This window comes from Neofelis nebulosa, chromosome 2, assembly GCF_028018385.1.
Source record: "Neofelis nebulosa isolate mNeoNeb1 chromosome 2, mNeoNeb1.pri, whole genome shotgun sequence".
Taxonomy (NCBI): Eukaryota; Metazoa; Chordata; class Mammalia; order Carnivora; family Felidae; genus Neofelis; species Neofelis nebulosa.
In genome coordinates, this window is record NC_080783.1 from 63,882,572 (window position 1) to 63,892,048 (window position 9,477).

The window sequence follows — 9,477 nt, forward strand, 5'->3', positions numbered from 1 at the left end:
GAAAGTACAGGGGGGAAATGTTGTAGTGTCATTACCTGGGAGAAAGGCAATAATGTCAGTGAATTTATGGTAGCACAAACAATATCAGACCTAAATTCACCAAAGATTTTGTATAAGAACCTGTTCTTACATCAAGATGATTGTGGTGCTTATTTGATGATAATTTTCATAGTTCGAAACTCCATATGGAAGATCAAGTGAGTTTACTTCACTTGTAAAAAATAAAACTTCTCATTGCTGTGGCTTAGGTAGTCTAAAAATATATACTTATAGAGCAAGATGGACGCTTAGCAGCATCTGGTGCTGGTGGCTGCCTCTAGGAGGCTGTCCAGAGTAGAAGCTGATTGTCCTGACTGATACCCCCCAGCTCTAGATGCCGGGTAAGTTGAGTATCCTACCTGAACTCTACTCTTCTTCATAGCCACCTTGCAAGGTTGTTGTGTGAAGGTTAAGTGAGGTAGTCATGCATGCAAAATAATTAACATAGTCCCATGCATGCATAGTAGTTGCTCAATACGTGGTATTATTGTTATCATCGGCCCATTTCTGCAGCTCTTCAGGAATGATGATGTTAGGGGTCTTAGATGTGTATAGGTCACTCTCTGGGGTCAGTCTTCCTTCTGTATCATGGAAGTCTCTTATATTTCTCACAAAAGAAGAAACCCAGGTCTTATCTGAGCCTTGCTCTGTTGTGAAAATGACAGATAATCTTGTTGCAGTCTTCCTATCTTTCAGGACTCTTGTTCCTTTTTTTTTTTTTTTTTTTTGAAATTAGAAGATGAGTCAGAGATCTGAAGGGTCTTACCACTCTGCTTCTCCAATTCTAACACATGTCTAGTAACTGGATGCCTTGTCAGGCCAGTCCTCTGTCTTTGTCATAGTACCTTAGGTAGGACGCAGTGGGTGCTGAGAAAATGGTGACTGTTTGTGTGGCTGTTTTCTCCTCCACAGGTGTTGGTTCTTCCTTTCATCATTTTGAGTGCTCCACTCTGAATTTAATCCCTTCTTATCACACTTAACTTATAGAATTGAGAAGAACAAAAATCAGAATATTGCTCTTGTCCTTGTCTCTGGCCAATCCATTCAAATAATGGGCCAAGATGGGGCTGACCTACAGCTAAGTTCTACCATGAACCTTAGATAATTTGAGAAGGTTCCAACAAAATAAACAATAACAATAGCTGACATTTATTGAGCTAAGCTTGACATGCATTCACTAATTTAATTCTTATAACTGTCTTAGGTAGCTACTCTTGTCATTCCCAGTCTATAGAGGAGGAAACTAGGGTTTAGAGAAATTAAGTACTCATCAATAGTAAAGTCAGTAGTAAAGGCAGAACTGGGTTTTTGACTCCAGCAGCTCAATCCAAGAGTTCTTTCTTTTCTTTTTCTTTCTTTCTTTCTTTCTTTCTTTCTTTCTTTCTTTCTTTCTTTCTTTCTTTCTTTCTTCTTTCCTTCCTTCTTTCTTTCTTTCTTCTTTCCTTCCTTCCTTTCAGAGCTCACACAAGCAGGGGAGGGGCAGAAGGAGAGGGAGAAAGAGAATCTTAAGCAGGCTCTACATCCAGTGCAGAGCCTGCTTGATCACATGACTGTGAGATCATGACCTGAGTTGAAAACAAGAGTCAGACACTCAACTAACTGAACCACCAGGACCCCCGAGAGTCTTTGTTCTTAATTACTTGTGAAGCACTTCTAGAAAGGTATATCACAGTTTTTAAAAGGTATTCATTTGGGACAGATGCTTTGAAGCAAGAAGGCAGAGTAGGTGAGCTGACAAGGATTGGTTTACTCCATAATTTTGCCCAATCAATGTGATGTTAATACCATCATATGGCTCTCTAACCAAGTAGCACAAACTTTGGCTTAAACAACAGAAGTTTGTTGTCTCCCAGTCCTGGAGGCTAGAATTCTGAAATCAAGATGTTGGCAGGGTTGATTCCTCCAACAGCTGGGAGGGAAGGCTCTGTTCTAGGCTTTTCTCCTTGGCTTGTAGATGGCTATCTTCTCCCCTTGTCTCTTCATATTGCTTTCCTTCTAAGTGTACTTGTCTCTGTGTCCAAATTTCCCTTTTGAGAAGGACACCTGTCATATTGGATTAGGGCCTAACCTAATGACCTCACTTTAACTTGATCACCTCTGTAAAGACCCTATATCCAGGTAAAGTCACATTCTGAGGTACCACGGCTCCAAGCTATCTATTTATGTGGAGGGGACACAATTCAGCCCCTAACGGCTCCCCTCTGTCATTTCAAAGTAGTGATCTGCATCATGACCCCATCTCCCCATAGCAGGGAAGTGGTTTACTTCACAGGGAACTGTCCAAGAGAGTTAGCTTTTGGAATCAAATAGAGCAACTTTGTTAATGCCTCATTTGCCACTTTTAGGCTATACCTCTGAGAACTCACCTACAAAAATAGAAAGGACAGGTTTAAGAAATAAAGAAAGAAAAGGAATGTTTCAGTCAGTGGCTAATGTTTAGAAGCTCTTGACTGTTGATGATATGCAACAGACTCTCAGACACCGTTAAGGAATCAGATATCAGGGATATCTGAAAGAGGGCGAAATGCTTTCTAATTGGTTTCCTAAAACAGTTAGTTAGTCTCTCATAGAGGAGAGACTTACCTTCTGAATCACTTATTAATGATTTGGAGATCCCGTTTGTAACCAGTAGAGTTGGTCAATAGCGTTATACTCTTAAGAACTGCTTATAATCAACACAGTTATCTCCTTTCTTATTTTATCCAGGGTAAGGATTGTTGCACTAAATTAGAGAGGAAACAAGGCTGTAGGAAATACAAATTTTAAGATCTATTGAATGAAAGGATAACAGCACCATGATTAAGTCAGGGGCTGAAGAAGTAAAATGACGAACTCATAGCTGTCTATTGCCTCTGGCTGGGCCAGATTTAGAAAGGAAACTGAGCATTTGTTTTAAATATTTCTACTCTTTCGTTCATTGAAATTTGAACGTGTTATTGAGAAAAGTAGAAAAAGTGTGTAGAGTCTAATACTGCTACCACTTGTGTAAGAATGAGCACAAGGAGGAAATCTATATATTGGTATTTAATCTACATGTCCCGGGGGGACAAGAGCTCCTAGCTAGGAACTAGAGGACTGGTGGGAAGAAAAGTAAATTCTCACAGTATATTATTTGCAGAGTTTTATTTATTTAAACAATATCCATTTTTAAAAGTCAGTCCATGTTTTGGATAACTGCATACACACAGCTAAACTAGTCAGGGACACACAAGTTCCAAGCTCCTTCCAGCTTCCCCTTCTCTGTGCTGGCCCCGGGGCTGCCTCTGGGCACTGTCTCAAGTATAGTTTAAGTTCATCTGGAAGCCTAGAAATGTGGCTTTGAGCACCTTCTTCTTCGTCCTTTTCAGGCTAAGATGAGCTTTCCAGGATTGAAGAAATGAAGTTTCAGACCTTATAAGAAGTGGGATGAGAGGCATTTGGCTTCTTGCTCTGTCAGATTTCAGGGACTGGAAGTTCTTAGCTGTCTATCACTGGAATGTGCCATATCTGAGTAAATCTTAGGAGTCTTAGGTTTGTGAGAGTCTTGAAATGTCAACCGAGTCAGCCATTCTGGCTCACTTGAATTCCTTCTCCAGCATCTTCCGCCCAACGGCTCTCCTCCCTGTGATTGCCTATCAGCCATGCTTGTTCTTCAGTCAAGCTCTTTCTGGCAAAAACAAAAACAAAAACAAAAACAAAAACGCTCCTCCTTTATATGGTGCTGAACTTGAACTCTAACTAACTTCTACTCCTGACCCTGGTCCTATTGTTATAGCCCCCTGGAATAAGTTTAATTTCTGCTTTCACAGGGAGGACTCTTTGAGTGACTGCTCTGTCTCCTGTTTCACAGGCTCTTCTTTCAAATACCTCCAGAGTCTTCAACTCTGTTTCCACTAAGCTGCTTTCAGATAACCTTGATCTCCTGGACACCCTCTTTGGAATGTCTGTGACTACAAGAGACTGGGGTTCCCAACATTTTACCAGTTCTCTGAGCAGCTGAGAGTACAGATAGACATCACCAACCTTAACTATATATTATAAATTTAAAATTTAGGGGTGTCTGGGTGGCTCAGTCAGTTGAGCATCTGACTCTTGATTTTGGCTCAGGTCATGATCTCTCTGTTTGTGAGTTTGAGCCCCATGTTGGGCTCCTCACTGACAGTGTGGAACCTGCTTGGGATTCTCTCTCTGTCCTTCCTTCCTCATGCCCGCATGTGTTCTCTCTCTCAAAATAAATAAACTAAAAAAAATAAAATAAAATAAAATTTAAACCAAGGACAAATGATCATTTATTTATTTTTTCCTTGCAAGGGTGGTGGGAGGGGGTAGGCAGTTACTTCCTACCATTACATCACACTGTTGACTCTCTTTGAACTATTGCATAAAATGCCTCAGTATTTCTACAACGTGGCTCTGAATCCCATGCTTGTTTTTTAGAACCACAGCAGAACCCTGCCTCTTTCTCTATATCATTTCATCTTGTTAGCCCATGGCTAGAACTCAGATTTGAAACCCAGATTCTATATTCTTAGGTATTCCCCTGGTGGGTTCACAAACTGCCTCTTGTGTCTTCATCTAAATCAATGATAAAAACTGCTCCTCTTGGGGACAGAACTCAAATCGGATTCAATTCTACTTTGGAATTAGAGTGTTCAATGTGGGGAAGGGGCCCACAGAAGACTCGAGTACTTGGAGAATTTTCTGACCAGATATTTATGTTTATCTCAGTTGAATGAGCACTGGAGTTTGTAAAATATGAAGATGACTGTATTTTTTCTCATGAAGAAAAGCCCTGTTTCTTAGAAAGGTGTTAGTAGCTAGGGGTGGGGAGTGTGTAGAGAAATGAGAAGAGCCTGAAGCCCTTATCGTTCATTTCTCTCAAGGGCTCAAGGACATAGGGAGGGGGCCTGGAGATCACTGGCCAGGAGATTTGTCTTATGATTTCACCAGTCAGAATTTTAGAGTTTCTCAATTAGGATGGCTGCAGAGTTCCAGAAAGAACTTTAAAGTTTTAAAATCCACTAACTTTTCTTTCTCTTTTTTAATTATTTTTCTTGAGGGGAGAATTCATATTTTATGGAATTAGAGAGAATTTAGGAATCATAGATCATTAGAGTTGAAAGAATCTTGGCTACTAGGCTCCTCATTTGTGAAATGGAACAGTAAAAGCACGTGTTGTGTAAATGCTATAAAAACTATATGAGAACATTCACAGACAACACTCTGGATGCTGGTGTATTTTAAAGGTTCAGTGAACACGAACTGTTATTATCATGATGGTTTCAGAAAAATCAGCTTTTTTTCCCCTCTCTTCTCTCCGCTGACAGATTTTGGCTCAAAAATAATGAAGAATATTCTATTAACCAGAGCTAATCAACAAGGTAATTAAAAGGTGGTCAACCTACCATTCTTCAGTGGTTTTGGAGCAGAAACTTGTCAGACCAGGAATGTTGCTAGTGGGAATGTCTCTGTGAGAAATACTAGCCTGCATGTCCTCTTCCCGCCAAGTCAGAATGTCCAGCTACCTATGGGATTATCTTGGATCGCAGTGTGTTAGTGCTATGAGGCCCTGACCCCTTTCCAGCTAAGATCCTCTCCTTTTCTCTCACTAGTATTCCCAGGGCTAGCACTAGCCACAGTGACTACAACAGTCCACCCCTTCCCCCCAACCCCCAAGTGGCACTTTCAGAATCACTTCTGGAATTGACAAAAATTGACGAAACTACAGCCATGGGGAAACAGTATTTGTGGGATGCTAGTTTTCTGTCCTCTTTCCTTTTTCTGATCTTAAAAGCTAAAAGATTCAAAGAGTTGGTCTTGGGTCAATACAGATAACCCAAGATTAGCAAAAGTTGATTATATATAAATTCTTCAAACTAACAATAATAGTAACAACAAATAAATAAAATTGATAACAACTAAAAAGAAAAAAAGAAGGTAAAAAAGGAAATCTAGAGATTTTAGTTAGAAAGCATCAAGGACCTGAAAAATGGTGTATAAGTACTTTTGTTATTTTATAAGAAGTGAGAAGAATTTTATTTATTTGTTTATTTATTTATTCATTTATTTATTGTAATGTTTTAATTTATTTTTGGGACAGAGAGAGACAGAGCATGAGCAGGGGAGGGGCAGAGAGAGAGGGAGACACAGAATCTGAAAGAGGCTCCAGGCTCTGAGCTGTCAGCACAGAGCCTGACGTGGAACTCAAACTCACAGACTGTGAGATCATGACCTGAGCTGAAGTCAGATGCTTAACTGACTGAGCCACCCAGGTGCCCCAGAAGTGAGAAGAATTTTAAACTAGAATAGAGGAAAACAAAAAAGAATATATATACTCAAAATTATGCATCATTCTTATGCATAATATTATTGCCTAGGCAAGACTCAGGTTAGATTAATTTAATAAAGTTTTTTTTACAGGCCCAGTATTAAACTTTGGAAAAGTACTCTGTGAGAGTCAGTTTCAGCACAGTGGCTCTGAGTGTGAGCTCTGGCATCAGACTGCTTGGGTTTGAACCCTGGCCCACATTTACAGTTAGCAGTTAGCTTGGGCAAACTGCCCACGTCTCTGTGATTTCCTTTCTCCATCTCTAAAACAAGTATCTAATATCCAAAGATACAATACACACATATTATGTCTAATATCCAAAATATATAAGGAACTTCTTCACCTCAATAACAAAAACAAATAACCCAATTTAAAAAATGGGCAAAGGCCTTGCATAGATATTTCTTCAAAGATGTACAAACAGCCAATAGGTAAATGAAAAGGTGCTCAATATCACTAACCACTGATGATCAACTAATGCAAATCAAAATTATAACGAGGTATCTGGGGTGCCCGGATGGCTCAGTTGGTTGAGCGCTGATTTGAGCTCAGGTCATGATCTCACATTTCATGAATTCGAGCCCCACGTCAGGCTCTGTGCTGACAGCTCAGAGTCTGGAGCCTGCTTCCGATTCTCCTTCTCTCTCTGCCCTTCCCCTGCTCGTGTTCTGTCTCTCAAAAATAAATAAACATTAAAAAAAAATTAAAAAAATTATAGTGAGGTATCAGCTTATATTTGTTGGGATGGCTGTTATCAAGAAAAAAAAGATAAGTGTTGGTGAAGTTATCGAGAAATTGGAACTCTAGTGCACTATTGGTACAAAAATAAAATGGAGCAGCTGCTATGGAAAACATTGTGGAAGTTCCTCAAAAAATTAAAAAAAAAGAAATACCACGTGATCTAGCAATCTCACTTCTGGGTATGTAGCCAAAAGAATTAAAATCAAGATCTCGAGATATTTGTACTCCCATATTCCTTGCAGCACTATACACAACAGCCAAGATGTGGAAACAATCTAAATGTTTACCAATAGGTAAACTAAGAAAGAAAATATGATATATACATATAATGGAATATTATTTAGCCTTAGCAAGAAGGTGATCCTTTTATACGTGACAACATGGATGAATCAGGAGGACATTATGTCAAGTGAAATAACCCAGCCACAGAAGGACAAATACTGCATGATTTACTTACACGAGGTACATAAAATAGTGAAACTTATAGAAACAGAGAGGAGGGGCACCTGGGTGGCTCACTCAGTTAGGCTTCTGACTTCGGCTCAGGCCATGATCTCATGGTTCATGGGTCCGAGCCCTGCATCAGGCTCTGTGCTGACAACTTGGAGCCTGGAGCCTGCTTCAGATTCTGTGTCTCCCTCTCTCTCTGCCCCTCCCCCGCTCCCACTCTGTCTGTCTCTGTTTCTCAAAACTGAATAAATGTTTAAGAAAAAAAAAAGAAAAGTAAAGAAACAGAAAGGAAAATGGTGGTTTCCAGGCACTGGGGGAAGGGTATAGGGGGAGTTGCTGTTCACCCAGTATAAAGTTTTATTTGTGCAAAATGATTAGGTTCTAGAGATCTGCTGTACGTTCTGATGATACAATACTGTATTGTACACTTAGTTTAAGAGAGTGGATCCCGTATTAAGTGTTCTTACCACATTAAAAACAAATAAACAACACAACACTAGCAACAACAACAAAACATACCCTGGATATGGTTGGGATTAGATGAAATCATTCGTGTAATGTACAAATGCATTAAGAACCTGACATGTGCTAAATATTAAATAACCATTGATATTATTTTCTTACTATACCTGTGGGAAGCTAGACTTCTTGGATTACCTGATCCATAAGCCAGGCCCCACCGTCTATTGGGCAGCATCATACTCAATTTCCATTTGTCATATCTAAGAGGAAAAAATAGACCCAGAATCCCGAGAGTAAATCTTTTACCTGATCGTGGGACTGAATGATTTTTGTCCAGGGTTTATGCTATGTATCCATAGCAGAACCCTTCCCATGTCCAGTTCCTCAAAAGGGACTGGAGTGGGACTGTTCAGGGCAGTTGCCTGTTGTAGAATGTGACAGAATGCCATGTTGCCTTGCCTGACCTATTTCAGGCCAGAGTGCTGTTTATTTCTAGGGCCTAATCAGGCAAGAGCCGTGATCTAGTTCCTTCTTGGGCAGGTGCTGTGTGCAAAAAGAGTCTGAAAAATTCTGCTAAGCTAGAATCTGCATTAGAGCCCTGGCTATTTTAGTACCTCATATATATAGTACGAGGGAAATTACTCATATTTTCATTTTAAAAATGAGTCACAGAGCTGAGGAAGAATGTCAGTATTATGAATGTCAACAGAATTGTCTTATTTTTTAACAGGCAAAAATTTAGGAAACTGTTGACCAGCATTGTCCTTATAAACTGTGGTTTAGATTAAATTGTTACAAATGATTTCTATATATTAAAAGGCCTTTCATTTTGCGACTGTTTAGCTATTTCCTCCATGCTGATGAGACTGTGGTCTCTCACATTCCTGACAATTATTGGAATTAATAGAGAAGAAAGTCAAAATTGGTCATTTTCCTTAGAAGCTCCTGGAAATTTTCCTTCTTAAATATTGGCTGGGTTGCCCAAGGAAATTGTGGAGTTTCTGGACAGATTTTCAATTGAAGTGGTGGTTCTTTTTAGCCTGGATGGCTTGGCCATATCCTGCTTATAGGCAGAGAATTAGATGAAACGATTCTTGATGCTCTTTGTTCTGTGACCACTGAGCCCAGAAAGCCTCAACATGGAGTTTCTCCAGACCAACAGATAGATCATGAAAAGTCACCATGGCAACTAGTTTCTGAAGGGAGGCTTACAGCAGAACCAGAGGTAGGGAGCCATTGTGGAAGTAGTCAAAGGCTTAAGGAAGTTACAGGATTTTATTTTTTTTAATTTTTTTTTTAACGTTTATTTATTTTTGGGACAGAGAGAGACAGAGCATGAACGGGGGAGGGGCAGAGAGAGAGGGAGACACAGAATCGGAAGCAGGCTCCAGGCTCCGAGCCATCAGCCCAGAGCCTGACGCGGGGCTCGAACTCACGGACCGTGAGATCGTGACCTGAGCTGAAGTCGGATGCTTAAC